Here is a 24,919-nt window from a genome sequence, read left to right as displayed (position 1 = left end):
AAATTAAATTTTGCATTATATTAATTATTCTCTAACCATTTCATTCCGAGAACACAATGTAAATTTTGCAAGGTCAGTTAATCAATATTGCAAATTTTCTAAAAGTAAATTCAACAGGAAAATAATATTAGAAATAAAGAAGAAATGACGAAACAACTAAACAAAATTTATCTCCAAAACTTGAAAAGTAGAAACTAAAAATTTTCAAAAATAAATTTTAGAATTGACGAATCCGATCAATTTAAATCAACTTTTCTATATTAAATTTAATTTTTTTGTTCACCTTTAATATTATTAATACTATCATCATTATTATTATTATTCGTGATGAAAAAGTAATCGTCAGAAGGGAACTAGGCAATAACTTCGTATCCAAATTGATAACCGAATCAATTCAGTCAACAACTCAGGATTTACGACTGATTCTATTCGTGTTATTTGTCTTCAAAGAAATCCCTTAATTATACCAGCATTCCGTCAATAATTAAAATTCCTCATCAAATCTGTGATCAAATATTCCTGAACTAAGTCGAAGGTTGAAAGAACATGTGGCACGTATGAAAATAACTCAATGATATTAAAACCAATTAAAATGACCAGAGAATTAGTGGAATGAAGATAAATTAATTGATATCGCATCACAGCACACACGTAAAAATTTAATCGAAAAACCGAGCGAATCCGCTAGACAATTCTATTGGATTTCTATTGAACTTTTTATTAGTTTTAGACATATTTCTATAGAGTAGAAAATATTCTATAGAAAAAGTCAGTGGAATTCGATTTTTCTATCCGATTTATTCTATTGAGATATTTTCTATAGAATTTCCTCGTCTCAAAGTTTCTAAGTTTTTCTCATTTTATGGCCTTAGAATGGAGGCATTGTAATCGCTCAAACCTAAATTACAGATTTTTTGTTTTATATCAACATATTATGATCCAAAAAGTCCGAATATGCCATTTTTAGATCCAGTCCGTATGTATGTCACAAACTTTCCATTTAATTCTTCCCTAATAAATTGATGGAATTCAATCTTCTTTTTTTTTAATGTTGGTATTGCTAAGCCCCATTCATCAACATTAATCAAAATTTCATCCATACATTATATTTTTTACTTTTTAAATTAAAAAAAAATCGGTTGTCTTACCATAAGTCAAAAAATGTTCTAAATTCTCTATGAAATTAAAAATCAGTAGAAGCAGGAGCAACGTCCTTAGCGCGGATCAGAACATAGAGAATTAAATAGATACTGTGAGATACTGTAATAGTGAGTTGAAAAACTACGCGCCAAAGACGTTGGTCCTGCTTCTACTGATTTTTTATTTCGTAGAGATTTTTTTCCAATCCTCCTTCGATTTAGGAATATTGTTCTCATAGATATCTGATTGTGCCCTATGGCCATTCATTTGACATTTCTGACTTGGCTTTTTTCATTTCTTTGTATTTTTCAAAAATTTCTACTGCTCAGTAAGAATCAAACAAAACTTTTTCTTGGCACAGTTTTTTTTGCAAAAACATTTGTTTTTGTGTTTTAAGGAGATTTTGCAAGTTTTTTTCAAAACAGCCACATGGTTATTCTCCTGACCTTTTATTTCTGTTTTCCCAAATGGAATGAAAACTACTTTTCATTTTTTTTCGCTAACGAAATAGGACGTTCTATTGAAATGCAATCCCATAACTTTCGAAAATTTATTTACGTACGGAACACAATTACAAAATATCTGTAGAATTTATCATTCATGCACCAAATTCAATTTGTTTGAATGTTCCCGGGCTCCCTCCTTGGTGCGTGTGGTTGTATTGCACTGCTACCAACTTCATACCAAAAAAAATGCTAGCAGATAATGTGAAATGCGAGAATCTGCATATAAACCCGTTGCTATGCGCGCAATTTTTTAAATAGTGATTCGAACAAAAAATAGTTACATCAATGCGAAGCTTGTGGCCGATTCATATAATGTAACTAAGAGTATTTTTCACCTAGCTTGTCATGTTTGCGTTTTATTTAATGGATTTGACTCGGAGGTAGTGGAGGGGGCAGTTGCTTCGTGTGCAGACACACGGCAGCATTCGGCCAGTTTTTTACAGTCAGAGTCAAAACTTTTCCTTAGCCGATACGCTACCGCCAATCTCGATGGTACAAATTCATATTATTGCATATGTGACGTATTGGGATCGATCAATACGTCGATTTAGTTAATAATTATATTAAATAATAATACAATGCTGGATGGTGGGAACGAGAAATGTGATTTCTCTTTCCTGGCACCCAGACATTGGTCAGCAATCCCATGGTGTCATGTGGACATCATGGTAAGCAGTCCCACGGTTTGTGCAAGTCCGGTTCAGGTGTCCTGAACTGTTTGACTGTGTTAGTCTGTGTCAATGATGGCACAAGACAATATTAGTACAGAAAACCGTGAGACTGCTTAGCTAAGCAACTTGGGCCCTTGACGAGCTTTGACGAGTTTTCTGGACTCACCAGAGAGCAGAGTACAATCAGGAGCTAAACAGAGCGGATCTCTAAGCTCCGGCCTTAAGCCACACAAGAGTCAAAGTCCCAAGGCGAGTCCCCTTAGAACCGCGTGATACCAACCCATCTATTCCATCGTGTAGTTTATTGGTGGTAATCCATAGTTAATACATCATACTTTTACCGACTAATACGCGAGTATTATTATTCCGAGTTCCAACCCTTCCCATATCCTTCGGAGACATCGAACCGAGTGAGCGAATCCCCCGTGAGCTCACCGCCGAAGCTAGTCGAGGTCGAAGTGACAACCAAACCAAATATCAAAGAATAAAAATAGTGAAAAGAACTGGCATTGAGTTTTACTTCCGGGTAAAACTCAAAACGTCACACATATTTAAAATTTCATAAAATATTGAACTATATTAAAAATATAACACAATTGATTAAAGAAGAAATTCCATTGAATTTAATAAAATTAAATGTAACGATGAATTATATAGTATCGAAGCAGACGATGTGCAAAATGACTATGCGAAAGCATATTACTAATTTATTAGGAGCAACAAAAATATGCTATATTAATATAAAAGCAATTTCCCACTTGTTTCTTTTTCTTTTCCTCAGGCAAATCAGACAAAAAACATTGAAGAATTTGAGCCAAGAAAATTCTATACAATATTTATTTTATTTTATTTATTTTATTTATTTCCTTTATTTTATTTATTTTATTCTTATTTTCTGTAGAATCGGCTAAAAACTAATAGAAATCCAATAGAATTGTCTAGCGAATGTGCTCGGTTGTTCTATGAATGTTTTCTATACGTGAACTACGATAATAGATGAAGGTTTTAATTAAGATGTGTTTGTACGCTTCAAGTAATAATTCCAAAGCTTTATTTTGACTTGACTGTTTTTCCTTTATCCAATGGTTTTCTTTAATAATGACTTCCTCAAATCCGTCAATAAAATTACGCGAGAATTTTTATCTTCCTGAATCTTGATAATAGTTGAAGCTGCAATACACCGGATGAATCTCTTGTTTGGCTTTTATTTATCCTAGCACACCTCCACGCAACTAACCAATTAGACAAGAAGCAATGAAATATTATTGATTCTAGTCTACAATCGAAAGGTGTGCGGAGTTACCTACGTAGAGGAACGATCAATTTCCATGCAAATCTTTCGCAGTGAATTTCCATACAAATTTTTCAGTTGACTCTCCTCTCAAGAATATGAAATATCGTGTTTGATCATTGAATCTTATTTGCTTCTGTTCCATCATGAGAATTACAGTATATCATTAGACCGAGTTATAACCGATTTCAGTCAGAAGAATAATGATTCGACTGAGGAAGTGTTTGATTGTTGACTGATCGAAGTGGCCAATGCTACTCTAAAATTCTTGGAATATACGTCACTGGGAAATTCAGGAGAGGAAAGCCTTTTTGCACGCTAACAGAGAACAACTAACAGATTCAGCGGAGAAATCATGCCGATATTTGTTGCAGTTTCGAAATTTTTAACAATAACATACTTGAAATTTACATGTTGTCGTTTTGGAATTTCAATTCTCAAATCCATACAACAATTATAATTATTGAATTTTTTTAACACCATTTTTTCTCTCATTAGTTAAAAACTATTATCAACTATTATAACTATTATTATTATTGTTATTGACTATTATTTTTCATAACTATAAAACTCATAACAATGTCAAATAACAATATGAAATAAGGGATTTTGATCCTCTTGTCTCTTGTAACCTAGGTGGCGTTTGAGACCCTTATGGCCCTCATGACCCTAAAGGCCCCAAGGGTTGCAATATCTCAATACTTTTGGTTTTCTTTCCCAATAGTTTTTTTCTGTTCATACAGATCGCTAATGCCGAAAAGCTAATATCGATAATTGGAAAAATTCTCGTAGATATTAAATAATACAGTAGCAAAAAACCAATTAGGTAAAATGAACGAGTAGTTTCAAAATGATTCACCCACCCCTTCATTACCCAACTAAATGAAAAATTAATGTTAAAAGAAATGAGATGAGAACAAGTTACCAATTACTAAATTGATTAAATATTTACAAAGCCATACGGGTTTGGTTTTCTAACAACTGACCACCGGTATGAAATATTCCCCAAACAAGAAGTATTGGGAAGTCTAGCACTTGAATACTCTATCTACCGAACGGGATAGAAACCCATGTAAATGGGTTGCGAGCCCTATCTCTCCCAAGGAGCTTCTGTCGAGCGGCGAAAATGTGAACCCGTACAAGTAGGTCCGCGTACGAAAATATTCGTAGGAACTCTATCCGAGGAATAATAATGAAAATGATAAAGGCATCGAGCAAATTAGACGGTACACGTTGAGAAATTTTTTAGAAAAATTCTAGTGCTGGCACGGGAAAAGAGGCGCAAAGTGATGGCCAGGAAAAACTCCAGTGCCGGTACGTGAATTTTTCCCCGTATTTCTTTGAAAATTTCACAGAAATCCCCAGAAATTTTACCAGAAATACCAAGAAATTTTACCTTAATAACATTAGAATTTTTCACAGCCGGTGGATTGTGATTTTTTCCAGTACTCGCACTAGAATTTTTTTAGGAAATTTCTCTCCGTGTATTTAATTGAAGTTACTGAGTTATATATTTTTGAAATTTTTCTGAGATACTTGGTTACTGTCATCTCCTCTGAGATACAAAGTTCTGTCAATATTCTTCTTGAGATACTTGAGTTTGAAAATGTTTTCTGAGTTAGGTAATTTGCTTTAGGAGCCATCGATTATGATTATCGAGCAAGACATCAAAAATTAAAGTCGAGCACAAAAATTGCAATTTGTCCCATTGTATCCCATCTAACTTTGATAAATATCACTTATTCGTGAACTGAATTTTATTCGCTTCTCCATGGAGTTCATGGAGATTCGTCGGGCAAACTGGACAATTGACTTTTTTGTGTTCATAACTTCGCCATTAATTCATCAATTAACCTCCTTGTTGGTGTAGACTCATTACAAAGGGGAAGAGTGTTATTTTCCATAATAAAAATTATCTCACTTCGCAGTCACCGCACTGCGTCATTAACATAACAACATGAAAAAGCTATTTATGTAGATTTTAATATATTTTTTCGGAATTATTTCATTTAATCATTGTGTTACTAATCAATAAATTGAACCAATTTGATTGAATATAAAATTACGTTTGCACTAAAGAAAAAAATTTGTTTTTTCGATACAACTTATTTTACTGAGGTATTTTCTATAGAATTTTCCCGGTTCCAACTTTCCAAGTTTTTGTTTGATTTTCTTGATGGGAAGAAAAGGAAAATAGAATGAAAGAAAATTAGAAAATTAGAATGTCGAGGACATTCTATAGAAAATATCTGAAGAGCGTAAGTTATATGGAAAAATCGAATTCTATTGACTTTTTCTATTCAATATTTTCTATTGAACATTTTACTAGAATCGGCAGAAACTAATAGAAAGTTCAATAGAAATCCAATAGATTTTGCTAACGAATTCGCTAGGTTTTTCCATTAAACTCTTTCGTGCGTGGGGTTTTCGAGAGTGGATTCTCTATTCTCCAATGAATCTTACATTCCATTGATACAGAAAAAATGACCCGGGGAATTACCCCACAGCATCACTCACTCGTGTGAGTCCCTCAGTATCACAGGAGGGGAGAAGAGCTCGTGGGGCAGTTGAAGGCTATAAATGCCTCAAACCAACCACAGACTACTTACTGGAAAGAGTCGTGAAAGACTAACCAAGCGTGTGACGACGATGAAGCGGACTTCTCCGCGTAAAACTCATTCGGCACTACAAACTTCGTACATTCAGCAATACAGCGCGCGTGGAAGCCGCGCAACAAGTGGTGAAAAATTGGTTTTCTTTCTGTTGTAATTAGAGTGTTTATTAATTTTCTTACAAGTTTCTGTGATATTTTGAGACAGTTGTGGGGTTCAGTGGAATTCTTTCCCCGAATTTATTGGAGTATTCTGAAAGACTGAAGTGAGTATTTCACAATACAAAACAAAATTCTGAAAATAAAATCGACATTTTTTTAAAATAAATTTTTCTTTTCATCTCTTGCGATAGAGAAAGATCGTTATTTACACACACACATTATCCTGAAATAAAAATTTACGGAAAATTGCTTCTCATCATAATAACAATGTTTAACAAGTGGAAAATTCAATTTATATCAATATAGTAGTTTTTTGCCAATAAATGGTCATTTTGCACATCGCATACTTCTAGAGTATATAAATGATCGATATATATATAATTTTTTTTAATTCAATGAAATTTCTTTTTTAATCAATTGTGTTATATTTTTTATTTAGTTTAATATTTGATGAAATTACGAATATGAAATAATATCTATCTATACCATCCGCTTTTTCTATGAAAGTGAAGTGGAAGTAGATCGTTTTAATCATAATTGAATAAAATTTGAATGTTCTTTTTTGTAATTTAAATAATCAGTGGAAGGAGATTTTTAAAAAATGGAAAATCAATAAACCTTTGAAAGCTATGAGAACAATTTCCCAAATTTTCCAAAACATCATTTTTGAAGTAACCATCAAAAAGTTCACTTTCAGAGCAATTTTCGAAAAATTCTAGATTTACAAAAATCATCATCAAAATGAAACCAACGAATATAGGTATCGTAACGATCTTTTCACTTTGACAGAGTGGCATTGAACTCATATTTTCAGCTAGCATTGAATCAATTTAGAGCATGATATCCAAAGATATCCTTGGAATTGAAATTTTTATAAAATACAAAATTTTTGAAAATTATTCTACAAACCAAAACAACGATTACAGTTATCGTCTTTATCTTTGAATTTGGTCGAAGAGATATCCAAAGAATGTTTTCAAGCCATCATTTAATGAATTCCGAACATTTTTTTGAGTTATGGTGAGACAACCAATTTTTCAAAAACTTGAAAAATATAATACATAGATAAAATTTGAATGAATATCGATGGATAAGGCACAATACCTATGCTTGAAAAAAAATCAATTCCATCAATTTATTATAGAGCAATTGAAGAAAAAGTTTTCCATCTAAAGATGGCGTATTCCGACTTTTTGGATCATCATAGATTTATATACCATAAAAAATCCGAAACTTGAATTTGAACCATTCCAACTCTTCCATTCGGAAACAAAAAAAAACATTTAGAAATAAATGAATTCAAAATTCTTCGAAATGAATTTGGCTTGATTTTCTTCCATTCATTAAAATGGAATATTAGAACAACTGTAGCTAATATTCATGTGTAAATAACTAATAATAGCCTCCGATCCGTGTGACTCCATAAAACATTGAGATACCTATTTTTTTTTATTAGTTTAAAGTATAGAACCCATATCCGGGTTATTTACACTATTGGTAACCTTCATACATTTAATTTTTACATTTCTTTACTATATATTTATTGGTTATATGCGGAGGTTACACTTGGAAAAGAATTTGTCTATAACCGAGAAAGCTTCGGAGAGAGATACCTATTATCCAAGCGGTTATAAAGTTAGCTAATTCCTGGAAGTCACTGTACACTTTTCCAATCATCGTGTTGTCATAGTATCATCGTGAGAAACTCGAAAGTGATCCAAATCCAAACAACGTCAGGGCTTTCAAGGATGGGGGGCAATAAGTTTCATGCGCAAACTAAATGAACCCCCAACTTGTGTACATTAATGATAAGGAGAATTTCATATTCATCCGCTGGGGGGAGGGATCACACGATCCCGGTGTATTCTTATCGTTAGACAGTCGATAACATTTCATTCTTGTCTTCTCGAATTTGAGATGACGATGACTTCACGCAGTTTTTCACTTTCTTCATTGAAATTGTTTTTCCTGAGTCCAATATGATCATTAAGTTTTCAATGAGGAATGTAGAATCATGGATGAATGAATGGTGAGAGGACCTTGAAAATTTTGGATAGGATTTATGAGAGAGCAATGAATTTATCTGAATCCATTATCTCCTATTATGAGTGTTTTCATGTTTCAGTGATTGTTTCATACCGAAAAGTTTTATTTCGGAATTTTCTCTACGTCGAATGTCTCATTTATTAAAAAATTTAATCCGGATTTTTACCAGACTATTCAAACGGCTAGCAATTCAATACTCCAGGGCCAATTCCCCAACTATTAAGTTCGCCAGCTGCATTTGATCTTTTTAAAAACACAATTTATTTCTCTTGGAACAAAAACTTGAAGTAAATCTTCTGACCGTAATGTTCAAACCATGAAAATTCTCTTTCCTTACAAAGTCGCTCTGACCGTTATAAAATATTGTATATAAAGGAAATATCTTCAGACATTTTACAATTTAATACGTTTCATCGCGATCCACGTGTTTTCCCTCGAATTTGAGACAAGAGTTTTCAAAGGAAAGCAAAAATTTCACGCATTTATGACTTAATCTCTTCCAGACGAACACTGTATCCCATTCCTCTACGCACCTTTCTACCTGAGACAAGCGTCACCCCTAAATTAGTAAACTGAGTTACTCCACGCCCTCCCTCCTTATTCTCATCGTTGAGGTCAAGAAAATTCTGACCGCCTAATCACATCATTCATAGTTTCTCCTCCATCAATCCGAAGATCGTACTCCCTTCCACATCCAAATAGATATCTTTTCATAAAGTTCGGAGTTTCAAAAATTAAAAATGATAGAAAGTAATGAGATTGTGGGGCAATACTTCTGATCATCTTCTTGACGAGGTCTTAGGTTCGTATCAGTTGCAATTATTCAAAAGCAATTATGCCGAAAAATATCTAGAAAGCACGATTACAGAATGTGAGAACAACAGAAACGATTTTTGGCAATTTTTTAAACTGGTATTATCAATCAATATCACGAATAGAAACACAATTATTTGTATGAAATTAAAATGGGCTGATAAGACTGCAGCACTTATTATATTATATAATATGCCACAATAATTCTTCTGACTCTCCGTATGGACAAGCATTCTAACGCAATTATCTCAGAAACCGATTGCAAGACTTTTCAAATTTTACTATTACACGGCATGAATAGTTTCTTGTTAGAATCGTTTTGTCGAAGCCGCAGTGATAGGTGCTGCCACCCATAGGGGCGTGCTTGTAATAGTTAGGAGCCGAGGGAACGTTGCCGGTCGGGTTTCACTTCACGTTCAACTGCACTACGGTGACCATCTACAGTGTTCAAGAGTTTAACCCGTCAACACTCGCGCTATATGATGTTCTCTCACAAAAATTCTTAGGGTATAGGGAACATAGTCAACAAATTGAGATTTAGGACTGAAACTTATTGATTACCTCGAGCAACTGACCCTCTACTCCCTGGAGTGAATAAAAACCGTCTAGCATATTTCAATAACTTATGAAGAAATATTTTATTGATATATGTAAAAAGTGAATAATGGAAAAATCTTACTGGTTTTCTCCACCTGAATCATTCAACCGTTTCCGCTTGACTCTTTCGTCTGAAATTTGTGATCGTTTTACTCAATTTTCAAGTTGAGCCTTATGTCTGTTTCAAAAAATGAAGAAACAATAAAAAAAGAGGGTGGTTCATTTCAGCACCGAAATGAACTTATTATTTTCATGACGACGATGCAGAGTGGGACTTTGGGTGGTGATATCCTTTTCGAAAGACAAAAATTGTTGAAGAACATTTGTTTTCTTAGATGATTCATTTAATCCCGCTTCACATCCCCTCCCTTGCAACGTATGACCCTCACAAGGCATGGATCGTGCGAGGTATGACACTCGTGAGATATGATTTTCGCAAGTTCATACCTCACCAAAAACAATTAATTTGAACGATATTTTGGTATCGATTTATAGAATATCGATATATGAGAGTCCGATATATCAAGTCATCGACTCCACCTGCCACGATTTTCATTGATACTTCTTTCAATATCGAAAATTCCTATGAAACAAACAATGATAAGACACTAGTTTCTATAATCAGTATACGTATGAAAAAATCCTATAGAATTTCCTATAGGAAATCCTATGGCGAATTCGAACATTTCCTATAGAATTTTTCTAATGGGATTTCCTATAGGATTTTCTATAGAATTTACTATGGGGTTTTCTATAGAAAGTAACACACAAAATTGAGGCTCGAAATCAATCGGTCACAAAGGTCAGGATGAGGGTCATAAATCTGATAGGAAATTCTATAGGGAATCCTATAGGAAATCCTATTAGATAAATCCTAAAGAAAATGTTTGAATTCTCCATAGGATTTCCTATAGGATATTCTATAGGATTTCCTATCAAGTATTATATTCTAGGATATTCTATAGGATTTCCTATAGGATTTTCCTACAGGTGTATGAGGCGAATTTGAGAGTGAATTTCTGTGGTTCCTGGTAGCTTAGTCGGTAAGAGTGCCCGGCGCGTATCTGGGAGACCCGGGTTCGATTCCCGGCTGGGTGAAGCGGAAATTTTTTCTCTCTGAATTCTAATTCTCTTAGAATTTTTTTTTTTCCTATAGGAAATCCTATAGCATTTATTCATACGTGTAAAGCTATATTGTTCCATATAAAAGTGATAATAAAACAATTTTGAACTGAAGCTATTTTCTGTTTTAATTGTATACCTCATCGTAGATACGTTCATTGTAGCCATTCAAATCCGATTGTGTTGGGAAACCCAATTTAGAGAAAAGGGACCACTTTGTCAACCATCATCTGTTTAATTAACAAGTAGAAGGATAGATAATAGTACATCGGACTTTGATTGCGTTTTTTATTCATATACCACGGTATCGTTTACCGCCGAAAAACAGCAGGAAATCGTCTCGGCGTAATCGAGATTTTCTTACGCTAACTTAATTCCCTCAGCGCTGACGCTGATGGTTGACGCTGATGATTTTCCTGCACTAACTTGATCCCCTTAGCGCCGACGCTCTTTATGAATTCATTGGGTACTTTTTCAACTGCAACTTTGAAGAAAAAGCAGCTAGCGATAATGTTCAATTTTCACTTTTTTATGATGAAGAAAATGTCTATTAACCTTTGCCAATTGTGCTTTGGTGGTTATTCTGCGGCCGATGGCGGAGATAGCGTGTCTATATTGCTCGAATTTCCAAAGCTGAAAAACAGCAAATGTTATGCAAAATTCAATGATAGGTTCTGACTGATGTTTGCATGAAATGTTGGGTATTGGCCTCTCTGTAGTCCATATATTCAAAAATTCAATAGAAAACTTTAGCGAATTCGCTAGAAAATTCTATTTGAGTTTTCGAGAAATACCAAGGGAATTCTATTAAAATTCTAGGGAATATTCGTTAAATTCCATTTGCTTTTTGTGCAGATTTCTTTAGATATTCGATAGGAAAAACTCAACAGATTTCTATTTTTTTTGCTTTAGTTTTCCTCTTCAAATTTTTTCTATTAAAGTTATTAGGCGCCGATTTTCTACATTTTGTCCGCTATATTTTGTTTAGTTTTGCATTACAGGATCCGAGGGAAAAAAAATTGGACGATTCATGCCCAAGTATTGTTATAGAAAAAATTCCAAAAGAATATTCATATGAAAAAAAAAACCGAAATCTATTAATTTTTCCTATCAAATATCTCGTAGAATCGACGTAAAAACAATAGAATTTTAACGGAATTCCCTAGCATTTTGATAGAATCCCAATAGAATTTCTATAGAATTCCAATAGAATTTGCCAGCGATTTCGCTAAGTTTTTTGTAGCGAAGCTACTTTTATATTTATTTCACACCATTTCAATGTATTGTTTTCGAGTTCGGCTTAGCAACCGAATTTGGTACCGTGACACGTATCGCCGATATATCGTTGTCCTTGTCGCAAGACATCCTCGCGACGATTCGTAATAATTCCGACATCCTCGATGGGATGACCTAATACCGTTGTTGCGGGAGCTCACTCTCGTTCCAGCTCTCATGGTGTAAACCAAAGTTACATTGCTGTGAATAAATCTTATTCGATATAGTACACGAATTCCAAGTGTTATACCTTACAAAACCCTTTTATCTTTCACCGAACCCCACATTTTCCTATTGAATTTTATCAAACGTGTCATTAGCAAACTTGAAGGATTATGATGAAGAAAAGGATTTGAGAGACGAGAGAAACCTCAGCGATGGAGTCATTTTTTTTGCCCAGTATTCCGATAGTCCTTCACAGGTCATTATCAGGGACGATTATATTGTTTAAACTATAAGTCCAGATAATTGCATCTAGATCATTTTCATCGTTACTTTTTGGTTCATTATCTTAGCGCAATATCAAGAAGAATTGTATCTGGCGTTTTTATTGATTATTTTACAGTTTATTCTTCGGAACGGATTTTTTGTTTCCATCTTATAGTTTGCAGAATAAATACACCCCTGAAGATGACCCTGCAAAGAGAATGGAAATATTGGACAATAAATGGAGTCTATCGGTGAAGTTTCTTTTCATTTGTACCCTTTTCATCATCATAATCCTTCAAGTCGGCTTATGAGTGCAGAGGCCAATATCTAACACTTCGTTATGCAAAACTGCCCCTTTTTTTCCGTTCCAAATAGGCCAACAATAGCTAATCTCTTATACTTCGTAAATTTGATCTGTTTGTCAATAATGAAATTGAAAGCTCCTTCGACAGCCTCGTCACTTCCTGAGAGAACAACATCGATAACTTTTGCGAGATCAGTAGTAAAAATTGCCATCTCTATATCAGAGCTTCCCGCAACTCCGAGCATGGTAAATAAATACCACCTCAAGGTATTACTATCAGAGGTATATACAATTGCCATCATAATTTGGTTATCTCCGATACCGAAGAACTTCTCAAGAAGTCTTTCCAATGGTGCATCGTCAGCATTGCGAGCACCGACACACATGAGAACCGGTTTCATATGTACCGGAATCCTATGGAAACAAAATTAATCAAATATGAGGGTACTCGATGAATTTGAAAATAAACAAATTCTTGGATAACAATAGAAGAGAAGAATTACATATGCTTTTCGGGATCTGTGAACGAATTCCTAAGATTCTCCAATGATTCATCTCAGCATATTTTTAATCCTATATATTGCATGCTAGCTCCACGATCTCAAGTTGGAAATGCTTCCTAAACTCAGTATCCCTGGGCGATTCATTAAGTGTTACGTTCTTCAGCACGTTTTCTATTAATTTTTGAGTGTATGTCTGAGACAAGATAACCATGTTAATATACAATATCTTTTATCTAGGGCACAGTTGCGTAAGACGGACTATCTTCATTGGTCAATTACTCATGTTTGCGTGAATTTATGAATTTTCAATTCCGAAATTCTTTTGAGTTTCAGTAGAATTGTCACTCGATGAAGAATTTCGAAGAAGTGAACTGGAAGTTTCAGATGAAAAATTTCAACAGTGTAGAGATACCTGGAAACTTTCTTCTAAATCGGTGATTGCCAACAATTTTCGTAGTTTTTCTAAAAATGGCAATACATGGACCCATGGAAAGTAATCAACTTCCTCTTTAAGGTACTGGAAAACATTAAGAGCAACATCCCATCTCAATCTCCAGTGTTCGCGAGGGTTACAGCATCATCAATCAATTGCACTCGATTAATTACATGCACTTCTGTGTAATCCTTGCCTTGCAGGAACTCGGAAATTGTCGTCCAATTCCGCTCGTCGTAATTGACGCGATAATATCCTGTCATGAAATTCAAATGTATAGGCTTATGTGATTTATTATGAATTTCCAAGTAAATAATACAAATTTTTCATCTCTGTCTTACTCCTGACTCAGTCTTGTTTATCCAGTTTGTAATTGTGGTATTATTGAAGTTTTTTGTTCCTTGTGTCCCGTAATTGATCGGAATGTAGTAAGTTTCGATATGAGCTGGATCGGGTTCGAGCAGAAAACGTTCTTGAGTGATGGATATTATATTCTTCTCGTAATCTCTCATGATGTTAACTACTGGGAAACCTGGAGTATCAACCCAATTATTCAAAATATACGTCGATTTTACATTTCATTCCGTTAATGGTGGAAATTTTTTGATGAGTTCTTCGAATAGATCATTGGGAGTTGCTACTTGGAACTTCCTGTAAATCAACCCTCACATTATTATTCCCTCAAAATTAAATCACATGATATGAGTGGACAGCCATAGCTTTTCCATCGGAAAGCAGAAGAAAACTCACATTTTATGCAAATATTAGGTGTATAAATTAATTCTCGGCCCCTAGATTAAATTGATCAGAACACCTATTTGAGTTGAAAGAATTCCCCGCAATAAACGGCGTTTTAAAGCGCCATCTGTGAACTATCAAACCCTTTAAGTCCGATCGTGGTGTGATTAACACAACCTCAAAAAATATAAAGATGTCATTTTTATTTGGAATTAGTTTCAGTTGAATCAGATACTTCTAATAGATACTTATTGAGATTTGAAAAAAAATTGACAAATTGCGCCAGGAGATAACTATTAATGGTAAATATTTTCGAAGTGATTTCCAATCGAATTTGCACAATAATCAAGCCGTTTTCTAAAACTATGAAAAACTTGTTCAATCTGAGGAAAACCCCGAGATCGAATCATCTTTGGTCTCAGGCTTTTCCGCATAAAGAATATTTTTCAGGAAGCCCCATAAGAAGTCACACGGGTTCAAATCGGTTGAATAAGGGGGCCATTCCATACCGCATACTTGGGGTATCCTAATCCGATGATGCGATCACACTACATTTCATAAATAGCTTCAAATACGTCCTTAGTTCTATGCGATGTAGCACCATCTTGCATAAAATAATAGTTCTTAACCAATCCTCTTCTGTTAGCCAAAGGGAAAAATTTAGTTTGTAGCATTTCTCGATAACTCTGCCTGTAATGGTTCCTTCTATGAATTCTAAGTGTATTGTTTTGATTGAAATAGCTGCCCAAACAGTCACTTTAACAGGGTGCAAAGACTTTGCCTCAGATGAGTGTAGATTTTTGCCACCCCAAAAACGGTAATTTTGTTTATTCACATATCCATTAAAATAAAAGTGAGCTTCATCTGTGAAGATTATGTGACTGATGTCGATCTCATCACTTTCAAATTTCTGTGTCATAATTTTACAAAACTCAATTTGTTTTTTTTTTAATCTTCTGTGAGCAAATGTTGGGTCGTAATTTTGTAAATGTGTAACTTGAGGAAATTCTTCAATAATAATCTCAGTGTCGCTCAGTTCAGTTTCAAAGTTACCGCTGCTTTTCGTATCGAATCCGTGGGATTATTCTCGAAATGTTCTTCGATCTTGGCAATCGCATCTTCTGTTGTAACTGAGTGTGATGGACCAGGAAGATCATGACGACGGTCCTCTAGAGTATAATACTTGATGAAATTATCAATTATTCTGGGAGAGAAAGTAATAAATACTTGAAAGTTTTAGTCAAAAGTGAGGTTGAAGTCAGATAAAATTTTTTTTATTCTCACCTTCTGAGGGTGTTTTGACTCGCTACTTTTTTACTTCCAAATTTGGTACGAAAGCCTCTATATGCTTCAGTATAGTTTTTACCTCTAGTATAAAAGCACTCGATAAGATATACTTTTTCTTCGTTTGTAAGGTTACTCATTTTGAAGCACACGTAGTGCTTCTTGTAGCGTCTCAATAGAAACTGACAACACTCTAGTATATATCTAATGGACCTAACCTTCCGGGTCTCAGTAGGAAGTGAAGAAATGTGGGTATACTTTAGGCAACTTCCCATTTGTCACCCTACCATCTACTATAGAAGTAGATGCTGGGCAAAATGACCATTCGCAAGCATATGACTAATTTATTAGCAGAAAAACTGTAGTATATTAATATAAAATCAACGTCCCCCTTTTTTCTTTTTTTTTCACAATTTTTTCTTGAAAAATCGAATTTTTTGGGGATTGAATACATTTTTTTCTTTTTTCCCAAAAATGAAACTTTTTTATGAAGACTTTTTTAAATTCAAAGCGAAAATTTTTTCATGTTTCAACACTTTTCAAAATTTAAACATTGTATGTATTTTAATTTCCCTAGTATAAGACTTGGCATTGCGAATTATTATGCATCCCATGATTTCATGGAAGTTGTCCCCGCACAGATGATGCATCAGATACATTATTTTGCGTTAAACAGTTGAAATTTGGACCGGTTGAACCGGTTTTGTGTTTAAAGGGAAGAACACACAGAGAGAAAAAATAATGCAGCGGTGATAGAAGAATGAATTGGGGAAGTCCTTCGTCGGTCGTTGATGACCGGATGGAGAGGTTCACCGCCACGTGCTCGTTCTACTGACAATGGCTGTTTGATTCGCATTATTTTCATTGTTCCGTGTAAATATTGGACAATTACATCTCAAGTTTATACGGTGATGTTTATGGATGAATTACCGAGACTGTGAGGGAATTATCAAAAACTTGAGGCAAATTAGAAATGTTCTTAATTTTTTTTTAAAGATGATTCTGAAGTGATATAAATAGCGTCTAAACATGTAGTAATATCCTATCATAGATTCTTTCAATTGAAAAATTGTATCAGCAATTTTTTTTTTCATGAATAATATACATCCTTGAAATTAAATTTTGTATTATATTAATTATTCTCCAACCATCTGATTCGGAAAATACAATGTCAATTTTGCAAAGTCAGTTAATATATACTGTAAATTTTCTAAAAGGAGATTCCAAAGGAAAATAATATTAGAAACCAAGAAGAAATAACGAAGCAACAAAAAGAGATTTATCTCCAAAACTTGAAAAGTAGAAACTAAAAATTCTCAAAAGTAAATTTTAGAATTGACAAATCCGATCAATTTAAATCAACGTTTCTGTGTTAACTTTCATTTCTTATTTCACCTTTATTATTACTAATATTATCATGATTATTATTATTATTTATGCTGAACAAGTAGTCGTCAGAAGGAAAGAAGTAATAATTTCGTATCCAAATTCAGGATTTACAACTCAGGATTTACGATCAATTCTATTCGCGTTATTTGTCTTCAAAGAAATCTCTCAATTTTCCCAGCATTCGGTCGATAATTAAAATTCCTCACCAAATCTGTAATCAAATATTCCTGAAATAAGTCGAAGGTAGAAAAAACATGTGGCAGGTATGGAAATAACTCAATGATATTGGAACGAATCAAAATGATTAGAGAATTAGTAGAATGAAGATAAATAAATTGATATCGCATCACAGCACGCACGTAAAAATTGAATAGTGAAACCTAGCGAATTCGCTAGACATATATTTAGATATATATTCCTATAGAGTAACAATATTCTGTAGAAAAAGTCAATGGAATTCGATTTTTCTATCCAATTTATTCTATTAAGATATTTTCTATAGAATTTCCCCGTCTTAAATTTATAATGTGAAAAATATGAAATCGAATCAATGATTATTGTCACATCGCTCTAAGATTCAAGTACATCATAAACGGCATAATTGAGATCAGTGATTTTTTTATACATGAATAGAAACTCCCGAATGGATATCTCTTGATAAAAGTCACCGAAGGCAACTCTAGGATCGACGATAACATTGTTGACACTGTTAGTACAGATTCAAAAATTAAAAATGATCAAAAGTAACGAGATTGTGCGCTATAACATAGGATTACTTTTGATCATCCTCTTGACGAAGTCTTAGGCTCGCATCAGATGCCATTTTTCAGAAGTAATTATGCCGAAAAATATCTAGAATGCACTATCTTAGAACGTGCGAATAACGGAAACGATTATCGGAAATTTTTCAAACCGATAATATCAATCAATATCACGAATAGGAACTGAATTATGCGTATGAAATTCAAATGAACTGATGAGACTTCAGCACTTATAATACAAGATGCTGCAATAATTCTTCTATAAGACTCTCCGTATACACAAGGATTGAAAAGCTTAATAGCTTATCGCTTAAACCGATCGCAAGACTCTTCAAATTTTAATATTCCACGGCATGAATATTTTCTTGCAAGAATAATTTTGTCGAAGTTGCACTGATAAGTGCTATCACCCAGCGGGATGTGCTTCTAGTAGTTAGAAGTCGGGGGCACGCTGCCGGTCGAGCTTCACTCACTGAAATATAACTATACCGGAAGGTGTACTGAGCTCTCGGTTCTGTGCGAGAGAAAAAGAAATTCGTGAGGCCACCTGTCCTTGTCGTACAGCCTGTTCAAGAAGCATCGGCAACCGCTCAGTGGAGTAGGGCTACATATTGAGAACATGTGAAGACGAGTAATGCGCTGGTCAGGTGTCACAACGCAATTCCTCTATCCCACCAAATGTTGCTCTCTTTATAAAGAGGAATTCTGAGAAGAAATGTCAAAAGACTGTTTTTGTCAGAAATTTATCTAGCCGCAAAAAAAATCTAGTGATATTTTTTTCTAGAATGATACTTTTTTAAACAGTTTAACTTTATAAAACAGAATTGTTTTGGTTAACTTCTGTCGAAGAGTTGCTCTTGAGCCTGAAACTTCTAATGTTTGAATTTTAGCGTAACTTCTCAATCGCATTTTGATGTAATCAGCTGTAATTGTTTTTATAATCTTGATCTCATGAGTTTCACAACACCCATGCAATGTCTCTAGTACAGGATGGGAAGACGGAAATAACTTCGATATGATTGGTGAAAAATGCCTGAATTATCTCCTCAATTATTCGGGTTTATTTTTTTCACAGTTCATGTCTCATAATTAATTTTTAATGCGTGCTAACTCTTGGACGATTATTACAAAAGCCAGCCCAAACACTGCGGGTATACAGACGACTCAACTTTCTAGTTAGATGATCCATTACGTGGTCTAGCCCTTAGAGCGCATGCGCAGAGGGATAGAAAAGGACAGGTGGCTTCACCTTAACAGGCTATCTCACAAAATCGTTCCTCTCATGCGTTCAGGGAGCCTATTCTCGACCCAGGATTGCACGGTCGTATGAAAGCCCGTCGTGAACGGAGGCGCTCCGTGCGCGGTGGGGTGCGTATACGGTTTGAGACCGTCGTATGCGACTTTGGCTCCGTACGCTCCCATGCGATTTTCACTCGGCGTTCGGTTTCGTATGACGGTTTGACGCGTCTTAACCTCACACTCTGACATTCCTCTGGGACTGTGATTATTTATACATTATGTTGTATATGCTCTGTTCCTTTTGAAAACAACGTTTTCAACGCAGTAATTGTTACGTACTGTTATGTGAATAATTACAGTAATTTTTACGTAAATAATCACAATCAAAGGGGAATGTCAAGGTGTGAGGTTAAGTCGCGTCAAACCGTCACACGAAACCGAACGCCGAATGAAAATCTCATGGGAGCGTACGGAGCCAAAGTCGTATATGATGGTCTCAAACCGTACGGACCCCACTGCAAACGGAGCGCCTTCGTTCACGACGGGCTTTTATACGACCGTGCAATCCTGGGTCGAGAATATGCTCCCTGAACGCATGAGACCTTCCAGTATAGTTATATTTCAGTGGCTTCACTTCACTTTCAACCGCACTACGGTGGCTCTCTAGAGTTTTCAAGAGTTTATCCCGGCAACACTCGCGCTATATGATTTTCTCTCACAAAAATTGTCAGGGTATAGGGAACATAGTCAAAAAATTTAGATTTAAGACTGAAACTTTTTGATTGCCGCAAGTAACTATCCCTCTTTCCTCTGGAGTCAATAAAAACCGTCTAGCATATTTCAATAAATTATAAAAAAATATTTCATCGATATAGATGTCAAAAGTGAATAATAGAAAAATGTTACTGGTTTTCTCCACCTGAACATTTCAATAGTTTCCGCTAGACTCTTTCGTTTGACCTTTGTGGTCGTTTCACTCCACTTTCAAGTTGACCCTTATTACTGTTTCTAAAAATAAACGAACAATAAACAAAAGAGGGCGGTCCATTTCATCACCGAAGTCAACTTATTATTTTCATGACGACGATGCAGAGTGGGAGTTTCAATGGTGACATACATTTTGAAAAACAAAAATTGTTGAACATTTGTTTTCTTCCCACACGGAAAAATTTCTACTCAATTTTTACTCAAGACATGATGATTGAGTAATTCCATTCAGTTAGAACCACGGTCGCAGTGGGCGGAGCAACGATGTTATTGGTCAACTTCAGAGTTGAATTACTTGACGGGGGCGTCGGACAACAAAGTTGAAGAGAAACTTTCATCTGGAAATTTCACCCTATAACATGTGTGCGTGTTTGGGAACAGAGTTGTCATCTCTCCGGACAATGAATTACGAACTGAATGTTTTTTTATTGTCGTTTTATGCGACGAATTTCAATGCAACAAAAACGTCCGCAAATAATAAAGAAAAAGGGTGTGAGGAAAAGTCATCACTGGTGTTACTTGACGAAATACTAGATCCCTCACTGAACAACCGCAGAAAATCGTCTCGGTCTGATTTCAGCTAATCCAAATTTTCCTGCGCTAACATAATCCCCTTAGCGCTGACGCTCTTCACAAGCTCATTGGATACGTTTTTTAACTGCAAGTTTGAAAGCAGAAAAAACTAGCATTAATATTCAATTTCTACTTATTCATGATGAAGAAAAAGTCGTCTATTAACCTTTGTCAATTGTGCTTCGGTGGTTATTTTGCGGCCAATGGCGGAGACGGCGTTTTTAACTATATTGCTTGAATTTTGAAAACTGAAAAACAGCAAATTTCGGTCATTTTATGCAAAATGGTTGGTTCTAATGTTTGAATGACTGATGTTTAAATGAAATATCAGGTATTGGCCTTTGCAGTCATTAGCAGACTCGAAGTATTATAATGAAAAAGAGGATACGAAGGATGATTCACCTCAGCGATCGAGTCAATTTTCCGTCCAATATTCCGACAGTCCTTCAGGGGTCATTATCCAGGGCGTATTTATTGTGGAAACTATAAGTATAAGTAATTTCATCTGATGGTTATTTTTCTCACTCGGATTTCAGCCAATCAGAGCGCAGTATTTAAGGCTGCCAAACAGTTTTATTTCGGAAATTTCTAAAAAATTTCCCATGGAAATTCACTAGTAGATTTTCAAATATTTCTCATCGTTCAACGCATTTCACGTTTAATATTCTGTGTGGCAGATAAAAAAAAGTGGGTTGTAAATGTATGGCTGTGTAAATGTATCCGGATATTCACTGCACTCTGCTTGGCCGAAATCCAAGTGGAAAAATAACCCATCAAATACTACTCGTGCTTCAAAATTAATCAGATATTTTCCTCATGCTTCCCTGCGTAGGATCATGTGTGTCAAATTTCGCAGAAAAATCCCTCGTGCTTCACACTCGCGATTTTGAACCTGCAGGAATGACACAATCGTTTCTAGGCAACGAAGCTATCGGAAAATATCCGATGATTTTGAAGCACTAGTGGTATTACTACTAGTTAATTTTCATCGTTACTTTTTGGTTCACTATAGTACAATATCAAGAAGAATTTTGTCCAGTGTTTTTACTGATTATTTTACGGATTATTCTTTGTAACGGATTTTTTGTTTTCATCGTATAGTTTGCAGAATAAATACACCCCTGAGATAACCCCGTAAAGAGAATTGAAAAATAAATTGGGCCCTTTCCATCATCATAATCCTTCGAGTCGGCTTATGACAGCAGAAGCCCCTCTCTAATATCTCATTATGCAAAACTGCCACGTTTTTTCCCTTCAAAATAAGTCAACAGTAGTTATCTCTTACACTTTGTAAATTTGATCCGCCTCGGCAATAGTGAAATTGAAAACAACTTCGACAGCCTCGTCATCCCCTGAGAGAGCAGCATCAATAATTTCTTGGAAAGCAGTACCAATAATTTTCATGTTTGTATCAAACATACGTGCAATATCGAGCAAATCAGATAGATAGGTTGTCAAAATATTAGCATCAGAGGTACATGCAAGAGTGCTTATAAGTTGATTATCTTCGCCTCTGAAAAAGCACTTCTCAAAAACTCTGATCCATGTTGCTCGGTCAACACTGCGAATACCGGCGCACAAGATAACCGGTCTCATATGATCCGGAATCCTACGGGAAAAAAAGCAAATATGATGGTACACGATGGATTTGAAAACGAATAGATTTTTGAATAAAAATAGAAGGAAAGAATTAAATACGCTTTCTTAAATGCTCAAGTTGGAAATCCTTCCTAAACTCAGTGTCTCTGGGCGATTCATCAAGTGTGACATTCTTCAACACATTTTCTATTAACACTTGCGTGTAATTCTGAAAAAAGATCACTATGTTAGTATACGATATCTTTTATCTAGGACAGAGTGAGATAAAACAGACTGGCTTCAATGGTCAATCACTCTTGTTTGCATGATTACTCTTGTTTGTATAATCGTCGCTTACGCTCAATAGCTTTAAGTTTGAAGGGAAGCAATATCGTCTTTTCCTTTTGTCAAACTATTCTTGTCTTAAATAATATTATCTCATTTCGAAAAAATACATCATTTTTTCATTCAGTAACTTGCTTCTTAGCCTGAAGAGCACCGATTTCTTATCTGAAGCCTACCATAAATTGATCAAATATTTTTGCGATGTTTTTCGCTCAAGAAATGATTTTGATGTTATGTCGATTTTTCTCTTAGTGTATAGTTTATTATGAATTTCCAAATAAATCATGCAAATTTTTCATGTCCTACCAAAATGCTGTTTGTTGAAAATGTCTCATATCATACTCATATAATTAAGTAATGTTTAATTGAGACCTAGCCCCATGTTATCATCCCACTGAGCTATTATTCTACATTTTGCTTCCGAATGGAAGCTTCGCATTCTTTTGATTTTCACCTTTGCTAATTTTGCTTGGAAACGATCCGGATGGTCGGAAACGGAAAAATACGACGTTTGGGGACCATGTCTGTGTGTGATAGTGTCCAGTCGGTGGTCACTTTTTCTTAAAATTAACGAATAAACAGGAAAATTTACTCGAAAAAATTTGAAATTTTGTCAGTTTATTGGAATCATTTGGAACTAACTTCATGCCAAAATTCAGCTGGATCTGTCAATTAGTTTTTGAGAAATAGCCATTTGTTTTTTTACGCTATTTCCTAAATTTCTCGAACACTACCTAACCGATTTCATTTTTTTTTCAAAATATTCGTCTTGATGCCCTCTATCGCAATCAATCAAAATATGTATACCCGTTCATAGAAAGTTTTCGAGATATTTCGATTTTTCTCTTTTTGACCTAAAATCGTTGTTCGCACTCTAGCGTCCGCAAAAATGGAGGTATCAACTTGAAATTTCGTATGAAGTTGTCACTAGTAGTAACAATGGTTCGTATTAAAAATGGGCTCAATCGGATAATTAGTTTCTGAGATATTCAACTTTATATGTAAATCTAATTTCTTTAATATCTCAATAGCGAGTTGACCAATTATATATTTTTTTTCTAATTTTCGTCTCGATGTCCTCTATCTTGACCAATCAAAATCTCTGCACCCAATTATACAACATTTGGAGATATTTTCATTTTTGTCGTTTTGACTTTAAAGCGTTGTTTGCACTCTAGCATCCGCAAAAATGGAGATATCAACTTGAAATTTGGCATGAAGTTGTCTCTAGTAGTAACAATGATTCGTATTGAACATAAGCTCAATCGAATAATTACTTTCTGAGATATTCAACTTTATATGTAAATCTAATTTTTAAAATATCTCAATAATGAGTCAACCGATGCTAATTTCAATTATTCAAGAATATTCCTCTTATTTTGTAATGTCTATGTCCTTTTTTTATATTTTTCATATTTTCTTTGAAATCTTTTTTGATCATTTATTTATCCCTTTTTCAACCCTTTTTGCTTCCGAATGGAAGCCTTGTAATTGACGGATTTTTCGATTCACTAATTTTGATCGGAAATCATATAGAATGTCATGATACGTGGAGAAATTATATTTTTACAGTCATGTCTGTATGTATGTGTGTGACAACTTGGATTTTGGGTGCACAATTTTTCGAAAATTCAATATAAATACGGTGAAATCGGTAGATAGAAATCTGAAATTTTGGCCCCTGATAGCTAAGAATAAACTCTATTTTAACACGCTGGTTCAGCTCAATCGGCCCAGTACCCGGGTAGAAATTCAACCGGGGATTCAGCCGCAACTCGGGTGAGCGCGAGCTCAGCCTCGGCTTGCCGCTTGACCCGAGTTCACGCCGCCTCACGCCGCTCCATACCGGCTCACAGTCGAACGCTCATCAGACGGTATAACCCGGCACTTGAATTTGAGCTGTGGCTCAACACTTAGAACTCGGCTCCGATTGAGTCGTGTCGTTTCGAGTGGAGGGTGGAATAGAATGATATTTATGCATTTTTAGAATATCGATTTAAAATTTGAATACTTTGGAAAATCCTTGTCTTATTATTAATTTAACCTTTATTATTAATTATCAACGCTACAGGAGAGGATATTCTTCAGTTTTCGATAGGCCTACGAGTTCTAAGAATATTCT

At 34.9% G+C, this 24,919-nt stretch overlaps 1 protein-coding gene across 4 annotated transcripts in view; it reads left to right on the top strand.

The window, feature by feature from the left end:
• Positions 1-6,222: 6,222 nt before the first annotated feature.
• The window catches only part of LOC107048742 (organic cation transporter protein), a 58,248-nt gene continuing 39,551 nt past the window's right edge, over positions 6,223-24,919 (top strand). Inside the window, exons 1-2 of one of the 4 annotated variants that reach the window (XM_015272097.1) lie at positions 6,223-6,348; positions 6,428-6,485. The gene's annotated coding sequence lies outside the window, so the exon portion shown is untranslated. Of the gene's footprint in view, positions 6,486-9,174; positions 9,178-13,305; positions 13,308-24,919 lie in introns of all 4 variants that reach the window. The other 3 variants (XM_015272094.1, XM_015272095.1, XM_015272093.1) reach the window with 3 other exon arrangements.

This window comes from Diachasma alloeum, unplaced genomic scaffold, assembly GCF_001412515.2.
Source record: "Diachasma alloeum isolate Michigan unplaced genomic scaffold, Dall2.0 Dall_scaffold_00196, whole genome shotgun sequence".
Taxonomy (NCBI): Eukaryota; Metazoa; Arthropoda; class Insecta; order Hymenoptera; family Braconidae; genus Diachasma; species Diachasma alloeum.
Note: the sequence above shows the minus strand (reverse complement) of the source record. Positions and strands in the feature narration are given on the sequence as shown.